At 51.6% G+C, this 10,998-nt stretch overlaps 1 long non-coding RNA gene across 1 annotated transcript; it reads right to left on the bottom strand.

Moving 5' to 3' along the window:
• Positions 1–6,274: 6,274 nt before the first annotated feature.
• LOC118501340 lies at positions 6,275–9,896 on the bottom strand. Its single transcript, XR_004903974.1, has 2 exons — positions 7,553–9,896; positions 6,275–6,578 (listed from the first exon to the last, which is right to left on the bottom strand). It is a non-coding gene; the product is annotated as an uncharacterized LOC118501340 (long non-coding RNA).
• Between the last annotated feature and the right edge of the window lie 1,102 nt (positions 9,897–10,998).

Consider the following 10,998-nt stretch of genomic DNA (forward strand, 5'->3'; position numbering starts at 1 on the left):
GGTAGTGGGGCAGGGCCAGGACTCCAAAGCTGTGCCCTTTCAAAGCACAGCCCTGCCTGCCAATCCGAGGCGCATTCTGAGGCCTGGGACAGACACGCGGTGGGGGTGGGGCAAAAAAAGCATGAGCTCCTCCCCCTCCGTGTTCTTATTCCCAGACTTTGTGCGACTATTCACTCTTAAATGCCTTCGCTCCTCCACCGCCTTTGTCAGTCACTGACTTGGGTGGATTTTTCCAGATCGCCAGGATGTCACCCCACCCTAAATAAATCCCTTCTTCCTCACTCCTTACCCCGACCTCGGCATTTTTCGAAGACTGCCGTCTGTTATTTATATCCACTGAAGCGGTCCAAGAATGTTCCGAAGCTGACCTAATCGCCACCTGCTCCGCCTCCCCTCCTCTCCTGCTAGCTCCTGAGCTGGTGACCCGGAGGCCATTCCGCCCTCCACCTGGCAAGCGAGAGCAGGCTTAGGCCCGCCGGGTCGGACGCCCGGGGCACTCCGAGGATCCAGAGGACGAAAATTAGCTTCGGGTTGGAGAGTCCCGGGTGCGCTCAGAGCAGTGCGCCCCCAGGGGGATGGCCCGGTGCTCTGGGAAGCCCAGGGTCACGCTGTTCTCTCCACAGCATGTACTCTCCCTACCCACCCAGCACACCACGCCCCCCACCCCCCACACACACATTCCCAGAGGGGTGTGAGTACGTGTACGCGGGTTTTAAAATGGGATCTTTAAAAATAGCAAATTATGTTTCTTCGGGAGGAATCACTGACGCGTTCTTGATGCAGATAAATCCGTTCGCTCATAAAATGGAAAAGGCCGGAAGAGAATGAATGGGAGTAATTTCGGGTGGTAATTTAACCACTGAGGGCGGCCTCGCTCCGCGGTCCGGGTGGGATGGTGAAACTGCCTCCCCAAGATGCCTGTGAGGCATGCAAGGCACGCCACCTTTGGGCTGAGGCTTCCAGCCGTTTGGCAAATGGTACCAGAGTAGTGGGTCCTTGCCTTGGCTCCCACAAGGGTGTGTACCCAACAAGATGTGCTTCTGAAAGGAGTTTCAACACCCACTCTCTGTTGGGGCTTGGGCACGTCCCTTTTCTCCATATCTCTGTTTCTACCTCTATAAAGCAGGACAGGTGACCGGACTGACCTCCCAAATGGGCCATGTGCCGTGGCTAATTAACGATTGTAAAACAACTTCAAGTGAGAGGAGCGGGGGCGGTGCCTAATGACAGCCTCGGCGTTTTGTACTATTTAAAATCTGTTAGCATCCCACCTAGTGCCTGGGGGGCCTTTAGGCACCTGGACAGAGAGTGTGAAACACAAGAATGAAATTAATGACAGGAGCCACCTATTAAAACCCCATTAAAAACAAAGGCTGCAAGCCAGGCGCGGGATCTGGGGACGTCAGGTCACAGAGAGGCTCAGAAAACAGATCACAAGGAGTGGGTGGCAGGTATAAAACAGCTGGCTTCCCTTGGGTCCAATCTGGAAGCAGAAAGCAGAAATGTTGCAGCTGATCTTAATTGCCCCTAAGGTACCGTAGGGGGAAAAAAAAAATGAACCAAACCCCAGAGCATAAGGAGCTACTTCAAAAGGGTAAAAGGAGACAGAGCTGCCCTTGGAAAGCCAGCCCCCTCCTAGGGCTGCCCCCAGGGCTCAGATCTCTATGCTCTGCAGTCAGAGCCCCTGCACAGTCACGCTGCTCTGTCAGTGGAGTGCGCGGCTTGAACACAGCTCAAAATGAGATGCCCAAAGTCAGAAGGCGGGAGAGAAACCTAGAGAGGCGGTTTGGCTCAGGACACCAGGTGGCAAATTGGTCCGAAGCCCAGGCTCGTGGCATTCACGGACTCAGTCACCTTGAGTATTCAGAATGTCCTAACCACGGTGCCTTCACTTGTTTGTTTACTTATTCATTCACTCATCCAATCAAGAAAACATTTGAATTTTTGCTCTATGCTCAGCCCAGCGCTTGGGTGTTGGGAATGCAAAGGTAAATAAGGCAGAGCCCCAAGTGTGCGATAACGATTCGATGTGGACACGAAGTACTACGGGAAAGGAGAGGCAGCAGAGACTGCCTTTCACACAGCGATGACACTCGATCGGTCTTGACGAGCAGCAATTAGTCATGTGGAAAGGCATTCTAGGCGGGAGTGCGGATGTGCCAAGCCCCAGAGGTGTCAGCCTACGGCCCGGCAGTCCCACTTTGTGGGTGTCTACCCTAGACAAGCGTGTGCAAGGGCATAAAAACACAAGAGGTGTTCGCGTACAGTATTGTCTGCAATAAGGGAAAGCCAAAAACAACAGTCCACAGCGGGGAATGGTTAAGTAACCTGAAGTCCATTCACGCTTTGGATTATTCTGCAGCACCTAGAACACAAGGTAGCTGGAGCTGTGCTCTTCTGCGAAGATCTCTAAGCCGCTGTCGAACGAAAAGAGCAAAGTGTGGTGTAGCTCAGTGGATTGAGCTCGGACTGTGAACCAAAGCGTCGCAGGTTCGATTCCCAGTCAGGCAGGGTTCATGCCTGGGTTGCAGGCCACAGCCCCCAGCAACCGCACATTGATGTTTCTCTCTCTCTCCCTCTCTCCCTCTCCCTCTCTCTCTCTCTCTCTCTCAAGATAAATAAATAAAATCTTTAAAAAAAAAGAGCAAAGTGCAGCACACACAGAATATTCAGAGAGAATACACGCCAAACTTATTTCGGTGATTCTCCCTAGGGAGAGGTCTAGAATAGGTCAAGGAGATTTTTGTGATGTGAGAAAACTAACAACGTACTTGCGTGTAAATGATATAATTAAAATAAAGAGTCTTTTTAAGAGATGGTGAGCGGGTCTTACTGTCTGGAACGGCGCCCACCACACAGAACCGTGGGCAGCGACGGGGACGTTCTGCGGCTGCGCCGTCCGGTGCCGTAGCCGCTAGCCACACTTGGCTATTGAGCACTCGAAATGCGATTAGTGGGATCCAGGAACTGATTTTTAAATGTAATCCAATTTTAATTAATTAAAAAATTAACAGCCGCAAGAGGCTAATAGCGGCTGTATTGAACAGTTCTGGTCTAGAATGTCTAGTGTATTGAAGTTCAGGATCGGGGGGGAGGCCGTGGGAAGACAAGGCTGGAAAGGCGGGTTGGGGTGGAATGGCGAAGACCTGCGAGGTGGGCTGCGGAATTTAGACTCGATCCTACAGGCAGTGGGTGGGTGGATGTGAGTGAGTAGATCGGATTTACCCTTTTTAAAGGGAACTCCGGCGGCCCTGCGGAGGGCGGATTACAGCAGAAGACTGACGGCTGCTATGCTTCCTTCACGGCCTCTGGACACCGCCCCAGCGTTCCCGACTGGCAGCCGCGTCAAGTGTTCTGATTCAACAGCTACGTTTTTAAGAGCTCCGGCAGCCCCAGAGCTACGGAGGGGGGTTAACCTCTGTGGGGGAGGCTGTGTCTGGGTTGGAAAGCAGGAAGAGCCGCAGATGGACGGCATTAGAGTGAAAATGCATAGCAGGCTTCCGAGCGGGGCCTTCAGCGAGGGCTTCTCTGCGGTCAGGACGTGGCCCAGTGGAAGGTGCCTCGGAAGTGCCCCTGCATAGTTCAGGCACCAAGGGGGGTCCTGCTGGGGAAACCTGCCCAGGCTGTTTGGGCCCTGCCCTGAAGACCACAGAGGCCCTTTGCACGTGAGAGAGATATGGTGGAGAACCCACCCCTTTAGCTGACTCTCAGGGGACTCCCACTATGCCGGCCACCCAGCTGGGTGCTTGGTCCACAATGCACACAAAGCAACATGGTCCCTGCCTTCATGGAGCTTTCCGCTAAAGTCAAATGAAGGCCCAGATGCGTCATTACCCATGCGATAAGTGTTTTAAGGACAACAACAAAGTAAGAGGACGCGGTGCTCTGAGAGAATAATAGCGGGAGCATATTTTCAGTGGGGGTGGATCACAGAACACTCTCCAGGAAGTTTAAGCTTCTCCAAGCCCCAAAAGACAAGTGGAAGTTATGCAGGTGAAAAGGGAACCTCAAAGAGAGCATTCTAGGTACGACTGATGTGTACAAACGCCCTGGAACCGGGACTTGACCTGTAAAAGGAGGGTAGAGTGGGTAGGGCATGGTGAGTGGGAGAGCAAGCAGCCCAGGGCGCAGTGAGAGGGACGTGCGGCACCCAGACACTGCGGGCTTTGTTTGGTTCTGACTGCGGAGTGGAAGCAGAAGAGAGGCCTGGCGGTGTGCTGCATGTCGTGTGAGGAGGGGCTTAGAGCAGGGGACCTGCCAGTCGTGGCCTGGACCGCCTGCAAACGACGGATGGTTTTTACATTGTCTAAACAGTTGAAAAAAATCAGAAGAAGAATATTCTGTAATACGTGAAGGTTGTAGGAAATCAAATGTCAGAGCCTGCAAATAAAGTTTTATTGGAACACTGCCATGCTTACTTTATTTACAAAAATCGGTGGCTGCTTGTCTGCAATGGCAGAGACGAGTGGTTGCTGCAGATTATATGGCTCGCAAAGCCTGAAATAGTTACTATCGGGCCCTTTACTGCAAACTATGCTGACCCCTGGATCAGAGGGAGACCGGTGAGGAGGCTGCTCCGGGCATCCAGAGGCAAGGCCACAGCGGCATTTTCTACAGCGGTAGCTGGGGAGGTACTCAGTGCGGATGGAAGAAGTTCTTTGGGGAAATCAGTAGAACTTGCTGATGGGTTAAACGTGGACGGTAAGGGGGAGAAACATTTCGAAACTATTCCCAGCCTAGACCAGAGTAAAACATTAATGGGCACTTGGCAAAATGTGCATGGTTTGTAGATTAGATAGTAGTGTGATTGGTGCTAATTCCCTCATCTCGATAATTGCCTTATGGTTGGGTATGTTACGTGTGTGGAATTAGGGAAGAGTATATCAAAATTCTTCGGGAGTTTTTGCAACTCTTTGTAAATCTGAGATGACCTCAAAATGAGAAGTTAAAAAATAAAAATAAATGAAAACACATGAAGTAAAAACGACTCCCTGGTTTTTAGATTGAAAGGCCGTTGACTGAGCTGAGGGCAACGTGAAGAGGCAGGAGAAGAAAGGAAGGTCGGGATTTTGCTCTTGGAGACACTGGGTTTGAGACACTGAGGAGATGGCCACGTGGATGTTGTCAAGAAGGTGGCAGCCAGGTGCTGTCCTGGTCATCATGGCTGAGCTCCGAGACCCGCGGGGAAGGTACAGAAACCATGCAACTCAACCTCCAAACCGGAGCTCTGTGCCTGAGGGGAGGCAGCCCCGGGGGGGTGGAAGGGCAGCGTGGAGAGAGTGTGTGTGTGGGGAGGCTGTGGTGCTCAAGCATTCCGCTCAGCTCTCGGCCACCTGAGCCCAGTAGGGCCTATTCTTCCTAAGGAGGCAGCAGACTCAGAGAGGTGCTAGGATTGGCTCAAAAACACAACCAGGAAGTGGGAATGTGAGGGCCCTCTGACCCCAACACCACTGGGAGGTCTTCCCACCGGTGGTGCTGAGCACCCACGGCAGAGGTGGGTTGATTAGCTGCCTAGGGCTGTTGGAATAACTCACCCGCTCCCTGGGTGGCTTAAAGCAACAGAAATCCCTTCTCTTACGGTTCTGGAGGACAGAAACCCCAAATCAAAGTGTTGGCAGGGCCCTACTCCCTCCCCCAGCTCTGGGGGAGAGTCTTTTCTTGCCCTTCCAGCTTCTGGTGGCTCCTGACAGTCTGGCAATCATTGGTATCCCTTGGCTTGTCGCCAGTGTCCCTCCAGTCTCTGCCTCTGTCTCCACGTCATCTTCCCTGTGAGTGTGTCTCTCTGTGACTGTGTCTCACCTCCTCCTGCCTCCCTCTTGTAAGGACACTCGCCGCTGGATTTAGGGCCCGACTCGGGAAATCCAGGATGAGCTCCCCATTTTACAATCCTTCACTGCATCTGCAAAGATCCCTTTTCTAGCCCTGGCTGGCGTAGCTCAGTGGATAGAGCGTGGGCTGCGAACCAAAGTGTTGCAGGTTCGATTCCCAGCCAGGGTACATGCCTGGGTTGCAGGCCATAACCCCCAGCAACTGCACATTGATGTTTCTCTCTCTCTCTCTCTCTCTCTCTCTTTCTCCCTTCCCTCCCTTCCCTCTCTAAAAATAAATAAATAAAATCTTTAAAAAAAAATCCCTTTTCTAGATAGTCACAGGTTCTGGAGGTCAGGGCGTGGGTATATCTTTTCAGGGATTACCATTCAACCCACCACACTGGGCTAGAGAGGGCTCCAGCTATTAAACCTTGGAAATCTAGTAAAATGCTTTTATACATTTTATGTATTGGTTTTTAGAAAGAGAAGAAGAGAAAGAGATTGATTTGTGGTCCCACTTACCCATGCACTCACTGGGTGATTCTTGCCTGTGCCCTGACTGGTGATCAAACCCACAACCTTGGCGTTTCCAGAGGACACCCTAACCGACTGACCTACCCAGCCAGGGCATAAAATTCTTCTTGAACTTGAAAAGCAGGCTGACTTTCAGAGTTTCTCTTCACTCAGTTTCACAAAGGTGTCTCTTTGCAGAATGGACCAGCAGCCTCAATGCTGCCAACATGAATGCGGCGTGGACTTCTGGACTGCCTGTAATTATAACAAAACTCTCAGATTCCAGGGCCCAATGACGCAGGGACAGTTGAGCACAAAGCGTAATGCACAGTAAATGTGCCTGGGAGGGTGCCCACGTGGAGTTTCGAGTGTTGGGGCGGGTGCGTGTCGAGTTGTACCAAGATCATTCGCTTCCCCAATAAAAACCACAGTTACCCAGGCCGCTCACTGCCTTCCTCCACAGGGACAAACTCAGCTGGGGTTCCTTGGGTGAGTTTTGTTCTTTTGTCACCGGCTCTTGGAGTAAACCTGTCATAGCAGGGACAGGAGCCAAGCAGGGCAGCGGAGAGGGGAGTGGGAAGAGGGGAATGTGAAGGAATGCAAATGTCGCTCTCCCGGTCCCACCAGCATGTGACTCATAGGGACCGGGCTTGGCTGTCGCACAGAGAGAACCATTTTCATTTCTGCCCCTTGGGAGGTGCGCAGCCCTGGAACAGACCTCTGGCGTCCAAAGAGTGAGTAGAAGGCACCGCCAGGGCTCAGACCCCTGGTTTCTGATTCTCGGGTCCCCGCTCTTTCCGTGGTGCCCCCCCCCCCCCCATGAGAAGGCCCAAGGACAGTGAAGAGCTTCACCACCTTTACCAGTGGCCCTCATCAGCAGACGACATCCCACCGGGAGATTGTATAACGACTGCTATTTGTAGGACACTTTACAGTTTGCACAGCACTTTCACATATATTATTTCAGCACCCTGGCAATGGCCCTGAAAACCTGGCTGCCTGGAGAAGTTTCCTGGCACCCGGTACCTGCGGTGCTTCGGGGCGGGATGTTGATTCAGTGTGGGGATCGTGCCTCGACCCCCAAAGGAAAGACCGAAGGTGGGTTTTCTGGTGTTTACACAGCTGTCTGACACTTCCAAAGCTGCCCAAAGTTGTAGTTTTGAAAATAAATGCTATTCCCAGAGGGTGGGAGCCATGCTCCCACTTAGCATTATTACAAATTCATTTACCTCTGGGCGTTGAAATGTGTCTCGGAGATGCCAAGCAGCAAGGACTCCGAAGGCTGTGCTCGGTCTGTTTCCAGTCCTTGAGGGGGAATTTCCACTGCGGTTCCCTGCCCGCTCGGCAGGGTCCTCCAGGGCTGCACACCACTGGATGCAGTCACTGTGGGCAGGGAGCCGGCACGCACCGTCCGTGTGGAGGACCGGCAGTTCTGCAGACCCAGCAGAGCATCTGGGTCCACAGACAGCTTGATTAGAACAGAGTTGTGTATCAGCCCGCACCAGGAAGAACAATTCCTGCAGGATGGAAATTTCCCACAGGGAGGCCTGAGTTCAGAGCAGCCACTGGTTTCCGCCACTTTAAAGGCCAGTCACAGGACCTCAGTTCGTTGCAGCTGGGAGAGATCTGAGACCCCCTCGTCCTCCCACTTGATTTTCTGATGAGGAAACTCAGGCGTAGCAACGTGAAACAGTGAACCCAGGATCACATAGTCTAAGGACAATGGTCTCACCATTGTGTTGTTATTGGTTCCAGAAAACACCTAAGCCACGTATTGTTTTGCAGATCAAAGAAACTGGCATCACTTAGGGCCGTGCTCATGGTCTGCCCAGCTCCCAGTGCAACCACGAGACCATGATTTGCTGTCACCAGCAACTTTCGGACGAGCTGCCTTGTGAAGCCGTGTGTCAAAGGCAGTGTCACAGGGAGGACGAGAACCTCTATCAACGGAGCTGCATGGCGTGGCCTCTCAAGGGCACAAAACCAGAACAACGCTGCACCCGCAGCCTCATTATCAGATTAGTGGCATCAAAAAAATGTATTAAATGCTTTTATCCACCCTGCACCTGAGGGTTCATCGGATGGATCTGGATGACATCATCTCCCCGGGCAGTTATTTTGCGGCAAAACAAAGCAAAACCCAGGGTAAGGATGCCCCAAAGCACAACCTGAAATAAAGTGCCTTCCTGGCAGGTGAGGCAGGTTGCCGCTGGCCACGTGTAGTGTGTGTGACCCACCAGGGAAAACCCCCCAATCCTCAAAGCAGACTCTGGGAGAGTTGGCATTAAGCGGGCATTTTCTTTGCTCATGAATCCATCTAGCTATTGCCTCCCTGCCTTCCCATTGCGTACGCCCCTCTGCTCCCCCGCAGTCTCTCAAGATTCAGTTTAAGTGTCACCTTCTCTGGGGAGACTTCCTTGACACTGTCCCTTCTTTATCCCACTCCAAGCTGAATTAGAGTGTCCTTTTCCTCCGGCCCCCACCCTCCATCCCACCAGAGCACAAAGCTCCCTCTTCCACTAAGCTTATCACACTCGCAGGCGGTTGTGAGATGCAGTAGCAGTGGGGCAGGCATGAGCAGAGCAGGACCGACAGGCCAGGTATGGAAGGTCACCAGGGCAGAAGGCCCCAGGTGCTCAGGTGGGACCTCGCCCCCAGGGTGACCTTTCCTCTCCTGGCATGTTGCTAGTTATGCAGTAGACCCCCCATTGGAGCAGGAACTAGGGGGCTGGAAAATAGCCTCGGAGGACTCCCATCAGAGCCCTTGCACAGCCACTCCCTTCAGCGTGAAGCCCTCAGGACAATGAGGTTCTGACTCATATCAAATAACCTTAAGAACAAAGCCTGGGGTCTGATCACCAGGAGACAGGGTTCTGGTCACACCAGAGATAACACCTAGGCCTCAGCTGTCTTTCAGCTCCAGGCCCAGAAAAGCAGTAAGGCCAGGTGATGCCGTGGCTGACATCAATGATCCCCTGTCCTGGCCCTGGTGCCAACCAATCAGTGGAGACTATGACCCTGCGGGGGACACACCTGGAAAGCTGATAAATTTTCTATTGAGATCCTCCTGAGACCACCCCTGAAATCCCCACCTTTGGAAAGCAGATAAAACTCTCAAGACAAAGGGCTCTAGCTCTCTGAGCAGCCCTTACATTTCCCCACCCCCTTCTTTCCCCAGAACGCTCTCTCTGGAGCATTACCCAGCCCGTTCCTTCTCTGCTTCCCCTAGACGAGTGTTCTTTGCCTTTATTTCTCCTAAGCTCCAAGGGCTCTTCTTTTGCCTCCGTGACTTGTTTCCTGAGCCCACACAGCCTAGCTGGCTCACTTCTTAAATGGCTCACTTCTCCTAAATCTGTGACTTTCTAAATAAACTTTTGCTGGGCTCTGAGTTCTTTCTTAGTCAAAACTCAAGGGCTGAGGTCCAATATCTGGTGCCATTCGCCCTTAAAAGTTGGAGATTTAACTCTGACCAGTGTGGTTCAGTTGGTTGGGCGTCATCCTGTAAAGCAAAAGGTCATAGTTTTGATTCTTGGTCAGGGTACCTGCTTAGGCTGCCAGTTTGGTCCTGGTCGGGGCTCGAGAGGAAGCAGATTGATGTTTCTCTCTCCAGGGTTTCTCTCCCTTTCTCCTTCCCTTCCCCTCTCTCTAAAAATAAATAAATAAAATCTTTAAGAAAAAAAAAAAGCAGTCATAGATTTTCTTGTCTATTAAAAGGTACACTCCATGGGGGCAAAGGGCATTTTCCATTTCAGTGTTCTTTTTGAAATAGTGCCAGAACAGAATAGGTTTATGATAAATGTCAGTAGAATGAATGAACTTTGAGTTCCTCTGCTTGCCATTCAACCACCCCCTTCATTTGGACTTTCTTACTCTGCACAGATTCTCAATGTGATCAGTTTTCTCCTCTTCTTCTTCAGGCTGTCTCCGAATCTACTCATAAGTGTCAGTGCTCCCAAGCCAGGCACCATCAGGGACACTTCTGCACAAAGTTGAACTTAGGGTTTACTGCTCATTCCACTGAGTGGGAATTGAACCAGCGATCCTTTGGTTCACAGGCTGATACTCAATCCACTGAGCCACACCAGACAGGGCTGAGGCTTTGTTCTGGACTGGAAGCTGTCAGGAAATGGGGGTAATTCTATGATTGTGTATCAATTAATCCTATCAGTAGGGCGGGGGGAATGAAGCAAAGCTAAAGCTGTGATTGCCAAAGAAGCCGTGATCATTCCTATTGCCCAAAATAAGACAGAGATGTTTGGCCGTTTTTTGTGGTTTGACCAATGTTCACAGTATTGCCTGTGTTCAGGCATGAGTGAACATGTTTTTGTGTTGACCTACCACGGTCACAAAGTGTCCTTGTCTGGTTTTGTGAAATTGTTCATTTGCACAGAACACCAAGGCCTGCCTGATGGTACCAGGCCAGCTCCCAGATGCCAGGGACTGCTTTTCTCTTCCTTGTAACCCACACCCATTCCTAACTTTTATTAAGCTGTTTCTCCACCTGGGATGCTCTTCTCCCTCCCCCAGCCAACTCCGTGAAATTCTGATTTCCCTGTGAGACTTTCCCAAATGCTTCTTTCTCCTTTCTTTTCTGATTGCATCTGAAAAGTCTCAGTTGGCGTGCCACAATTCAGTACCCGTGTTCTATCCTGAATTGTTTGACTCGTTTCGCCAG

Source organism: Phyllostomus discolor, chromosome 6 (genome assembly GCF_004126475.2).
Source record: "Phyllostomus discolor isolate MPI-MPIP mPhyDis1 chromosome 6, mPhyDis1.pri.v3, whole genome shotgun sequence".
Lineage (NCBI taxonomy): Eukaryota > Metazoa > Chordata > Mammalia > Chiroptera > Phyllostomidae > Phyllostomus > Phyllostomus discolor.